The sequence below is a fragment of the Mauremys mutica genome, chromosome 2 (assembly GCF_020497125.1).
Source record: "Mauremys mutica isolate MM-2020 ecotype Southern chromosome 2, ASM2049712v1, whole genome shotgun sequence".
NCBI classification, from domain to species: domain Eukaryota; kingdom Metazoa; phylum Chordata; order Testudines; family Geoemydidae; genus Mauremys; species Mauremys mutica.
The window spans coordinates 137,347,155-137,359,699 of record NC_059073.1 but is presented as its reverse complement, the minus strand read 5'-3'; the positions used below and the strand labels follow the sequence as shown (position 1 = coordinate 137,359,699).

Here is a 12,545-nt window from a genome sequence, read left to right as displayed (position 1 = left end):
CAGCGTTTCCTTTAAATAGCAAAAAAAAAAAAAAAGTGGATTTTTATGTTTTTTTATCAGGATTTTGGTTTTTTTTATCACAGAAAACTAGGATCCCTGGTTATAACTCAGGTCACGTCCACACACAAAAACACTTAGGTGCACTTACACTTCAGCATAAGCCCAAGGTTCGAACTTAGGCTCAAGCCTAACCTCCCTTCCATTCTTACCCAAATCATTCTAACCCAGGGTCCCAGGACCCTGCAAGGGTGAAGGGTCCAAGCCTGAGTCAAACTGGGAGTCCAGGACCCAGGGTTCAAGCCCTATAGCTTTGCAGTGTAGATGCAGCCCCACTGGACCTAGCCTCTGGGAGTCAGCCAAAAGTATCCCACATTCCCACAGGCTGGCTATCTTGGTCCTTAGCACAGTCAAGTTTAGTGGACAGTCAGGTTTTCCCAAACTGCACAACAAAGAGCTAGAGCAGCCATATGGCGGGAGGGCACTAGGAGAGCTGGGATATGGTTGATTGCACTCAGGTCTGCACACTGCAGTGTAGATGCTGGAATCCCGGTTTTGGGACCAGGTTAGAAAATTCCTAACGTAGGACTGACAATCAGTTCTCTAACCCAGGGTCTGCTGACTCGCTTTCCACTAGCCCTGGGCTTACATTGCAGTGAAGACGTACCCCTAGACTGAGCATGATGGTGCTTTTCACTTGAGTTCACTGGCCTGTCAAGTGATACAGGCTAAAGTTCAGATTAGCACAAGTCATCAGCTGTTAACATGCCCACTTGTGTAGTGTGGACTTAGGCTAGAGCCACTCGAGTGCTGTTGGTCCTTTCCCACAACTCCATTCCTGTGCCCAGAAAGGACAGATGAGTTCTCCCATAATTCCTTGAGAAGGAATTCCTGGAGCAGCTCATCTTACTGCAGTTTGGAACCATGGGATATGCCCCCAGAAATCCTAGCACCACACACAAGTGAGAGCGGCATCAGTGTGGACACAGCAGCATGAGGATTATTGTGTGGTGTGGCTGCTCTCACCCGAACGAGGGTAACTCAACAGGAGTCACTCGCACTAACACTGCAGTGAAGACATACTCTCAGAATGGAGCCATCTGGGAAAGCCCTGGTAGAGCGCATCTTAAACATGGTTCCTGCTGAGCCACGTGATTGGGAGCCACATTTGACTTGTGTTTTAACACGATTTTTAAAAACTGCTCCATTAATGAATATGGGGCCTTCAGTAAGCTTTAGCAGAGAATCAGAGAATTCAGAAACCCTGTGTACCTCTGGGGAGCTGCTTTATTTCAGGAAGGTTAGCCTGCAATAGCTGACATACATTATATGTGGCTTGCACTGGAAGATGAATTTTTAATCTTTTACTGGGGTAGGAATGAGGGGTCACTGTCAAGGGTGGGGTTACTCAACTGAAATCTGAGATTCCTCTTTCTTCCTCCACAACAGATCAACGTCAGTCTTTGCGCGTGTTGTGGCCCTATTTCCACATGAATGTGAGAGACCTGAACTCTGAGGCGGTTAGTCTGTGTATAAAACAGACAATCGCTCTCAGTTCGGTTGTCAATGGCTGGCAGGCCATGCCAACTGTAATAGTCGCTAATTCATGCAGATATGGCCAATGTGAAGTCGTGCTGCCGCTTATTGAATGAATCGTGTCATTCACTTAGGGCTGGAATTCAGTACGTCTTCGGAGGGGAAAGGGTCTTATTGACGTGCATCCTCTGATGTAGGAAGATTCCTGAGGTCACATTTGGACCATTTAGGCTGCGGTGACTGTGAACGAGCAAGGCAGTAACAAATTCTTCTGTAGAACAGCATGCATATCAGAGGGGGCCTATTGTCTAGGGGATTGTGCCCTGCTTCCCAAATGTCAGTGCAAAAAATGTCTAACGTTTATATCACTTGCTTGCTGGGAGTTCTGCATAAAAAGAGGATGAGCCTTGTTCCAAACATTCAAGACTGAGAGTTTTCTTTGTTTAGCCGATATATCACTGTTTGTTTAGTTTGAGCGTGCTGCCTCTCTCCAACAATGGCCCTCATCAGATGCATGTCCGCAGCTTGGAACATAATGTTTTGAAGTTTAGTGGGAGGTTTACCCTAGTGATTAGAGAAAGGGACTTAGTCATGACTCTACAAAGTTTTATTCGTGGCTTTACCACTGTCTCACTGTGCTTTGAGGAAGGTGGCCTAATCTTTCTTCCTCAGTTTCCCTGTCTGTAAAATGGAGATAATAGTTGCCTCGCATAGGTGTTTTGAGGCTTAATTAATGTTTATAAAGCACACTGGGATCCTTGGGATCAAAGGTGCTATCGCTGTAAAGAGCCTGTTTGTAACAAGGGGATGGATGTAACTCAAGTTCTGTGTTACTTGTTACTTCTGTGTTATTTGTCTTTCCTTAGCACTTTACAAACACTGTCAGATTAAGCCTCCCTGCCCCCCGTAAGGAAAGTCAGTGTTGTTATTCCTATTTTACAAATGGGGAAATTGAGACCCAGAGAGGATGTGACTTGCCAGAGGCCTTACAACTAACCTGTGACAGAAGCAGGAATCAAACCCAGATCTCCTGACTTCCACACCTGGGTTATGACTAGATGATGTTTTCTCGACCATGTTTTAGGGCCAACTTTAATTAGAGCAGAATTAGGCTTATTTGGGGAGGGATATTTTGTCGATAGATGAGATTATTTTTTTTAATCTTGATCCTTCTGGCATCATTAAGATTTTGTGTCTTACTTGGATTATAGTCTCCTAAATGAGCTGACCCAGAGACTGTGTTGAGAAGTTGTAGCTTGGTTGCTGGTGCTGTCAGGAATTGTGCCACTGCTCAGCCATTTGGAGTGAGTATTTGTGGTGTAGCAGGTATTTAGTGACTCTATCACTGCAGCACTGATAGGCAGTTTAGTTTTTCTGCAGGTTTACGGGTTAAGAATGGAGGACAGCAAGTTGCTCAGTGTGGCTAGGTGGCAACACACGTTGAGATCAGGAGGTCTCCACTCAAGTTCCAAACCAGGATCTGAATTTTCTCTCCTGTGCTGATATTTCAGTGCCATCCTAGGGAGGGGGCTGTATGGCCTGAGGTACTGTCCTTCAGATGATATATTAAAGTGAGCTCTACTCCTGTGGCTGTCACAGGTGAAATTTAAAGATCCCAGGTCACTTTGGGGGAAAGAGTAGAAAATACAGTACTGATCTTCTGACCTCTATTCTCTAAAAGCAAATGTGAATGACTTGGGCTTTATTGGGGCCATTACTGAACCTGTGGTTTCTGTGTTTTCCTCTTCAGTTACAATTCAAGCATCAATTTATAATCTAAAGGGTACCTGTAGTTATAGAAGAAACTGCTTAAAATCTAGTTCTGTTGTATCTCAAAAGCAGGTTTTCAAGCTACACTTCACCTCTTCCAGTAGTTTTCCAGTTCCAGCATACTAACTAAACTAAGCACCTAGTATTAATTTAAAGTTGGGAGTTGAATTGTATAGTCCTGTGATGTTTAACTCCCCAAACCATTACCAGGTTTTGATCTAACACCACTTCCATGTTAATCCATTTTCCAAAAGATTTCGGTGTGTAAAGGCTGATGTTTAGCTCAGGTCGTGCAATAAAGCGTAGTTTTCTAGGTCACTGAACCCCATCTACTCCAGAGGTACTGGGAAAAAGTATATTTGGGAACAGGTGGGAAATGACAGGCATGTTCTGGTTCCAACATAAATGTTTATTATGTATTAACATTATTAATATTACAGTCATGCCCCGAGTCCTGATCAATATCACAACCCCATCTTCCTAGGTGCTGTGCAAACACATACAAAGAGACAGTTCCTGCCCCAAAGAGCTTCATTTCTAGCTTTCTACAGTCTAGAGATGCTGCAGTTACAGTTAAGAAGGTACTTTTTAGACTAAGCCTCCATTTTCAGTGGGTTATAACTGCTAACTGGTCTACCTTCCCCACAAAATACCTCGTAGGCTGACATTTTTTAAACTTGGTCTCAACCAGAATTCTTGTTTGTCACCTTTTCGGAGTGAACTTACTTCTATATGGAATTCAAGGGAACGTAGTGCAGGCCAGGCTGCTCTGGAGAATCCAGTCTTCTGTCTCTGCAAGAGAAGCGCTGTTACCTCTGCACTAGAAAGCCCATTTCTAGGGCTGAGAGGGGAGCTGATTCGCCGTGCCCCATGCACCGAGGGCTTTTCTGCCAAATGCCACTTTTCATGATGGAATTTAAACAGAATTTCTTTATAATGATAGCAGGCTAGCACCTGTTTGATCAATGAGTTCTGGAGAGAAGCAAACAAAGGTATTTCCTCAAGCCCAGATCTTGGTCTCATTGATGTATATGGCAAAACTCCCAGTGAAACCAGCATTTGGCCCTTAGTATCTGATAAAATTTGATCCAAAAAAGCTCTTAGATCCCAAAGTGGTGAGCAAAGTATAAATAGCTACATAGATAATTACTTCCTACATATACCTAGATACTTGATTTTATAGCACAGATGGTCACATGCACTACAGAAGTATTCATGTTTAAACACTATAAATGAAATGTAGTTGTTACCTGCATTAATGTAGCTCCTGATCCTGCAAACTAGTCTGTGTGACTTGAACCCCTGAGCCACTGGCATCCGTGGGGGTCCACACCGGCTCGGGGAGTCCCCCAACATGGACCAGCTTGTAGAATCAGAGCCATAATTTTTTATTACCTGTGTGTACAGAAAAAAATATGTGAGCACCCTCTTTTAATGCTAACATGGTTATCACATGACTTGGTGGTGGTGTTCCATGCAGGCAACTAAAAAACAATCTTATAACACAGTTAAGCCACAACCATCTTTCACAGCCACGCTTAAAATGGTTATTTTTGTAGCATAGTCAGGGCCTAAAACAGCCTTGCAAAATTCTGTTCGCCCACGCACCTGGCGTGAGTAATTCTCTTTTGATGGGTGAGTAAAATATCATTAGTTTTTTCATTATCATCTTGGAACGGGTGGGAGAGTAACTTCTGGCATTATTGCATTTGTTTAGTACTGACACTGGGCTTGGCTGTACAGAGGACACAAGGGATAAAGACGATCCCTGCCCCAAAGAGCTTACACTCTATAGGCTTAGTACTGCACCACTGAACTCAGTGGAAGCAGGTTTGGAACAAAAAGGACTAAATACTTAAGGATTATAGTTTGAGGCTGGTCTAAATCAACATAAACTGCGTGGTTACATTATGCGTTTTTTCTTTGTTATAGGGGCTCACGCTGAGACCAGTTTTGTTGGTTTGTTGGTGCCCTGTAGCTTTGTTCGGGGCGGACTGAAACCCAGGGTTAAGTCTATATATTTTTCAGTTAATTTCAGAGGTGTCCAATACTCTTAGCCAACTTCTGTGCTGCTGCATGCCCCGGGCAATCCCACTGACCTCCCAATGGAGCTTCACGGGCAGAAGTTAACACAGAATTTGGCGCAGTATCTCTCTTAACATAAGCTGTTTGTGATCCATTTGAATAATTTTTTCCTTTTGCATTAGTGTTCTGTTTGGAGTGGTTGCTATGAGTTCTTATAAAGAAGGGGGAGTGGGGTGGGATGGTGCATGCAGTTTCCATGGACACCGTGTAGTACAGCAAGACATCCAGAGTGATGTGATATATTAATTCCAACTGTGTCTTGTGTTCATGCATCTCTCACCTGGGAGGGCTGGAGCTGGAATTCCCCCCTGTTCCTTGGACACTTGCTGGTGCATTGTATAAGGTCATAGGGTTTTTTTTAAGACCGGGACAATCTCAGACTCCTTATTCAGCTATCTGAGACTTGGAAGTTCAGTGGTTGTATAAGTTTTTCACTAAGGCATTGTACAGCACCAAGCACACTGTCAGCATGCAGTGAATAATTTCTCTTATGGCCTGATCCTATGAGGTGTTGCCCACTTCTTGCAAGGACACATCTATAGTAGCAGAATTATTACCTATATTTCATCAGCTGCCTAAGGTTGCAAGTGTAGACAGGGCCCAGGCATTTTTATTATTATGTCATGAAAAGCTGCACCGAACCGCATTGAATCATACTGTGAGAGAAGCACCTACTCCCGTCTACACTAATGCTTCCACTGTTGCTACAAACATTGTAGCTGCCCCACCGCTGGCAACTGCCGGAGCATTGCTAATGTAGACAAGGACACAGATGGTGTGTGTAGGGAATGGGAATTGAGGGTTTTCAGCATTTTGCTGAGAAAGTTCCTGTCACCTAATTAAGGTGAACTTAATGCAGCGTTTGTTTTTTTGATGAAAAAGCAAAATTTTCCTTGGAAAGCAGACGCTTTCATGAAAAATTTTGTTGAGTTGGAAATCAGTTTCAACAGAAATTTTTCAGTGAGCCCTCCTAGTCTGACCCCTTATAGTTATTAGAGAGCCTATGACACTTTCTGCAGGAGTCTGAGTGTTAACCCTGAGGTCCTGACCATGTACATTGTCGGTAAGTACCTTCTGCCCCCTCCAACTTTCCCTCCACTTTCAGTTGCATACAGCTTTTTCCTTATTTCCTGTCCTAAACCATCTTTGGAGATTGTTGTGCACTGTTGAACAGCAGCTGTTCATATCCCCAGAAGCAGCTGCATTTCAGTGGAGGTTGAAAATATTCATGTGTTTTCCCTATTTACCTGAGAGAGGTCTTAGGAAGCCTGATTAGTGTTTTGTGGTCCTCAAGTGGAAGGTGTTATGTGTTTTGTTGCTGTCTACGCTTATTTCCCCCATTTAAATTCCTGAGGTTGATAGCCCTCCTCCATTTTTTCTGGTCTCTGCCAGATTAGGGAGCAAGAGTGGGCAAGTGTTTTGCTGGGTGGAGGGAATGTTGTTATACAGGAGAATAGATAAAACCACAGCTGCAGCCTTAGATTAGGGGTCTGATCCAGTCGGATGATCCCTCTGCATCTTACTTTCAGAGGGGACTACAGAAAGTGCCCTGCAAATCTCATTGGGCTGTATTCCCCATTGCCTAGTGGATTTATCTGCAATGCTCCCGTGCATGCGGAGGAGAATGTCTACACATACACAGCGCTGCAGCGGCGCAGCTGCATCAATGCACATCTGGTGAAGACGCTCCGTGCCAACAGGAGAGCGCTCTCCTGTCAGCATAACAAAACCACCTCTGCAAGTTGCAGAGTCTGTGCTGGTGGGAGAAGCTGTCCCGCTTACGTAGCACTGTCCACACCGGTGCTTACGCTGGTGTAATTTATGTCACTCAGGGGGGTGATTTATTCACATCCCTGAGCAACGTAAATTCTGCCGACATAAGCTGTAGAGTAAGTACAGCCTTAGACCCTTTGGTGTGTGGGCTGAGCTTGTACATGGAGAGGTGTGCTACATTGCTGGGGAAATTTCAGAGAAAATTAGCCACAGCTTCGCCCTCCCTTCCCCACCTTCCCCTCCCAGGGGTTCCCTCAACTTCCCTGGTGGGATGCTTTCAGGCTTCTCTCCACCCATCTACACCTTTTTCTTACTTGAAGCGCCCACCCCCTCTCTTCAGTACTTCACCCTCCTCCATTGCGAAAGACTAGGTGGAGCCTCCCTTCTGATATCGGTGTCCCCAAACGAGCCAGAGAGGCTGCTGGTGAATGACTCTCAACGTCCCGATGGGGGCTGCGTGCGCTGCCTTTGCCACATTCCCCCTGCCAGCCTGGAAAGCGAGGCCAGGAATCTTCAAGGCGTTACCGTTCCTGTGGCTCGCCGAGCTAAATGGCTGTATCTGACCAGAGAGCTCTTCAGAGTGGGAAAACTCCGACTCTGACTCAGCGTGCCCACACTGTTTATGTACATGATTTCAAGGGATTTCACACCCCAAACACAACCCCAGCTTTCTCTCGCTTAGCAGAAATAATAGAACCGAAACACACACAAGTCCAGGTTTCTTCTCTAGGCTGTGTGGAAACATGCTCAGGTTTCTAGGGTAGCATTTGCGGCTCTGGCACACCAGGAGGAGGCTCCGTAACACATAGTAAAATATCTGGAACCGTATGTCAATCCGATCTATTTCTGATATGTTCATCGCTGTAGTATCCAGGCAGACTAATAATACCTGGAGCTCTTCATCTTACAATGCACTCTGACAGCTGCTAATTTGTGCATCCCACTATATTTGGTAATCATATTATCCCCATTTTACGGATGGGGAAACTGAGGCACAGAGCAGTGAAATGACTGGCCCAAGGCGTCACAGCCATAGAATGTCCGAACTGGGATTAGAACCCAGGAGGAGTTATTGGCTCTCGGGCTTGTGCTCAGATTGTTGGAGCACATCTCTCTCTCTGCTGCCAGCAGCTTCAACTGCATTTCAAAGCTGCGGGTGTGTCAATTTATTTTACAATCTCAGCTAAGATCAGTGGTTCTGATCTTCTTACTACTTCATTGCTTTATTCCTTCTGTTCTTCTTTCCTGTGTTGCTTTTTCACTGAGCCATATTAAACCAGGAGAATTGTCTCAAAATATAAAATAGCCTTTTTTTTCTTTTTTTCTTTTTTTTTTTAATAAAAAAATAGACATTATATGAACAGGGGTTTTTTAAAAGGTTTTTAGTGAGACAGACATGATGCTAATAGAGATATTTGCTGTTTCAAAGTATATTTGTAGTTTTGTTGAACATCCTGTTGACTTTCTTTTGCTATGAAAGAAAATAGTCTTTGTTTCTTCCTCTGTACACAGAACTTTTTGGATGTGAAAATCCTTTCTTCCCAACTGAGCTGGAGTTGAAATATCCTGTAGCTCGCATCTCGCACTGCCCTTCATTGCATAAATGTAATGAGTAGTTTAAAGAAAAGTGAGCCATCTGAAACAGGATGGGCTGATCCCATTATCCATTAATTGACCTGAGCTGCTTGTTTTATTCTAGTTCGGCTCGAGAAGAAACGCAAGTGCTAAAGCAGACTATGTCAGCTCAGGTTAATGGTAGGAGGAAGGAGTGATACAATTTAAGCTCAACCGGGCTACTCAGGTGCTGTAGAAGACCTGAAATATTCCCTCGGTCTGAGCCCGGATTCCTCCATTCCCTTCCATCCTGCAATTAGTTGTTACATAAACTATCAGTTGCCTGTACCCTCAGCTGCTGGTCTTGGTTGATTTAGAACACTAGGATCCAGGCTTTCTAGTATGATTTGTGATTTAATCTGGTCGGTTTCCACTCCACTATCCCTGTTTTACTAGAGTTTACTTAGTTTTGTCATGCTCTTTAATGAAGACTGACAGTCGGTTTTTCCCCATGCCTCGCACACTTTCCAGAGCAGCTGCTTTCCCTTAGGAAGCCCCCATACTTCATGAGATTGCAAAGCTGTATTGGATAGAGAAATCTGATTAAGTAAATGGTGAAAGGTCATGTTTTAGTAAGACAAGGTGGGCAAGAAAATGTCTGTTGTTGGACCAACTTCTGTTGGTGGAAGGTACAAGCTTTCGAGCTATGCTGAGCTCTTCTTCAGCTTTGGGGAAAGGAACTCAAAATCTTATATCTTCCACATACAGAAGTTGGTCCAATAAAAGATATTACCTAATTAGGGTTGCCAGCCCTCCAGAATTGTCCTGGAGTCTCCAGAAATTAAAGATGAATCTTTAATTACAGATAATGTCATGTGATGAATCTCCAGGAATTCGTCCAACCAAAGTTGGCAGCCCTATACCTAACCCACCTTGTGTCTCTCCTATCCTGGGATCAGCACAGCTCCAAAACCACTGCAAACAAATGTTTAGAGACTCACACAACTACAGCTATCTTCACTGCTGCTCTTTGCGTTTTCCAGCCGGCCACTGTCTGTTGCAGATTAATTTGCTGGAGCCGTCTGTTTGAATGGTCCTCTTTGGCTGGTGGTGTTTCAGAGCCTCTGCAAGGGGCCTGTATTTAAATTCTGTGTTCATTTCTGTGTTAACTAAGGTTAATCATTAGCAACAGAGAAACAATTATCCCTTATTGTGCACAGTGTTAACTGTTCTTTGGCTGGGACTGTAAACTTTCTGGGGCAGGGACCATGTCTCTCTCTCTCTTCTGTAATGCACTGTGCAATTCATGGTGCAACATGAATACTAAATAATGCATTCAAATGGGGTGCCGTTGGTGGAATTTCCTCCGCCTCCTCTTATCGGTACAGCGTCACTCACCATAATATCTCTGTTTAATGCCACATCTCTTCTCATGGATTTTTAGTGCTTAGGGCAGGAGACTGGGAATAAGGATTCCTGAGTTCTATTCCTGTCTGCCATTGACTCACTTTGTGACCTTTGGTAAATCACTTCATTTCTCTGTGCATCAGGTTCCTCCATCTGTAAAATGGAGATAAAGATTCAGTGTTTGTAAGCACTCGGAGATCCTCTGTTGTAACGTCATGTAGAAGGGCAAAGTATTTAAAGGTGCGTTTGTTAGCTGATTACTTCAGCATGGTGTCAGGGATGCATGGTACCTCAGGATGCCACTCTAGTAGCTGCATATTGTATATTTCACAGGAGATCAAATGGTTAAGCTTTGACTTATACTTGCTTTCTTCACTTACTGCCAGCAATCTCCATCTTCCAGTGTTATGTTTCTATAGGAACTCCCGGCAATGCTGCTGCAAGATATTATCAACCAGTCTCAGGCTGGGCACAGCAGGTCCAAATTCAGCAACGGTGTTGCATCTGTTTACACCGGGAGCTGTATTTGGTCCTAGTTTTCTTCTCCATCCCACTGCTCCCCCTCAGTTCCCCCGTTTTGTTCCTGGCCTCTACCTGAGGACAGTAACTGATGCAGATTTCACTGTCACAAATAACTAGCTCTAATGATAGATAGCACCTGGTTATACTGACTCCAATAGTATGACCAGTGCCCAGAGGGTACTAAGGGAGTCACCCCATTTTTATTGACTTTTTGCCCATGTAGAAAAAAGAAAAATCTTTAATTTCCTATTCCTTCCTGTAAGGCACCACAACCAGTTATTGACTGTTTAATTATATGCTAGACGATTGTTTGTTTATAGAAGATGTGTGATTCATGGTTGCTGTGACTGCCAGTGGAACTGGAAGGGGTTAACAGTCTAAAATGACATCAGCCATGCTGGAGAACAATAAACAGGAAGTACTCCAGAAATTAAATTTAAACATTTGTGACTAATGTTGACTTTTACTCCATGGTCAGTTCAGGAGGTATGGATTGCAGTCTAGGTTTATTACTGGTTGCTAATTATACCATTGGTTTGACTATGATTGGCTGAAATGAAGCAAAGAGGGAATTGGGTCATTGGATGATCTTGTTTTTGCTGTCATTCCCATATTAAGTGTTGTCTCATATGGTGTGGTGTTTGTGGAGTGGTGCCTGCAGAAAGAAGTCTCTAACTGGTAGTTTAATCCTAAAAGTTAGTTGTTGTATATAAGAGATTTTACAAAACCAATAGGGTAATAAAAATGTTTTCACAATTAAAAATAATCATTGGAAATCTGTAGTTGTTTGAATTAAAACTTTCCTCAACAGCCCTGCAACCTGTAAGTGAAACTGATTAGAGACATTTGTGAAACTGATTAGCCATTTTCACTCTGCAATACTGACAAAAATGAACTGGTTAAGAGATTAATATAAACTAAATTAGATTTTTAAAATTAATTTTAGTAAAAAATATGAGAATTTGTTACTGTTCGCACAGGACCATTAGGGGACTTCTGCACTGTCTGTTTTGCATCTGGTACAGAACATTGTTTGAGACAGGATACCATTCCTGGATAAGGCTATTCCTTTCTTAAAAATATGTATCTGAATTCTCCCCGTAGCTACACCAGCATAATATGCTGTAAACTGGGTTTAGTATAAACTGGGAGCATTATGGACCATGAATTTTAACCAGACAACATAAATTAGTCTAATACATTAAAAGCAATGGCTGAATTATTGTGGTTTTATTACTTTGGTTATCAAGTGGGGAAAGAAACTTAATTATTTTAATTGCTTTATGACTACAAAAATCTGATCAAGCCAAAACTGGATACATAGTGAGCACTCTTCACCTTCCAACTAGCTTATGTGGGGGGGAATAGCTCATCCAGATTGTACTCACAACCATATTAAGGTTTTTAAGAATGAAGGCTGTTCAGCTGGCAGGTGAGCCATCCCTGCAGCTGTTGAAAGAAAAATCCTTTGAAGCAGCTCAAAACTCCAGACACTTGAGTAGTGGTTTTTGAGGGTCTTTCCCTCCCCTCTTTTTAATGTTCTCTTTGTAAATATTTGCAGTGTTTGATTCCTTCCTCCCCACCCCCGCCTCCCCTTTCAGATTTATTTTGAAATTTTGTACACCCTTCAGACCTTTGTTCTGCCAAGGAGTGCCTTGGACATCTAGAGCCCTTAATAGGACACTGACCAGAGGAAAAAGGGGGATTTCACTGCTGGAGACCCAGCTGGCACTGCTGTTTGGGAAGATCACTGATGCCAAAGCTGAAGCAGATTCCAAAGGGAGATGTACTTTATCTTGAATGTAGTACCAGGATCTGAGATGTTATTCCACTGAAGCTGGCATCCAAAAATCTTTCTCTAAGAAAGAGCTTGGGGAACGTGTTTTTTGACATCGTCGCAT

The 12,545-nt window shown here is 43.3% G+C and overlaps 1 protein-coding gene across 3 annotated transcripts in view; it reads left to right on the top strand.

Moving 5' to 3' along the window:
• Positions 1-12,545, top strand: part of BIN3 (bridging integrator 3) — an 82,990-nt gene that overhangs the window by 21,141 nt on the left and 49,304 nt on the right. The window lies entirely within an intron of this gene.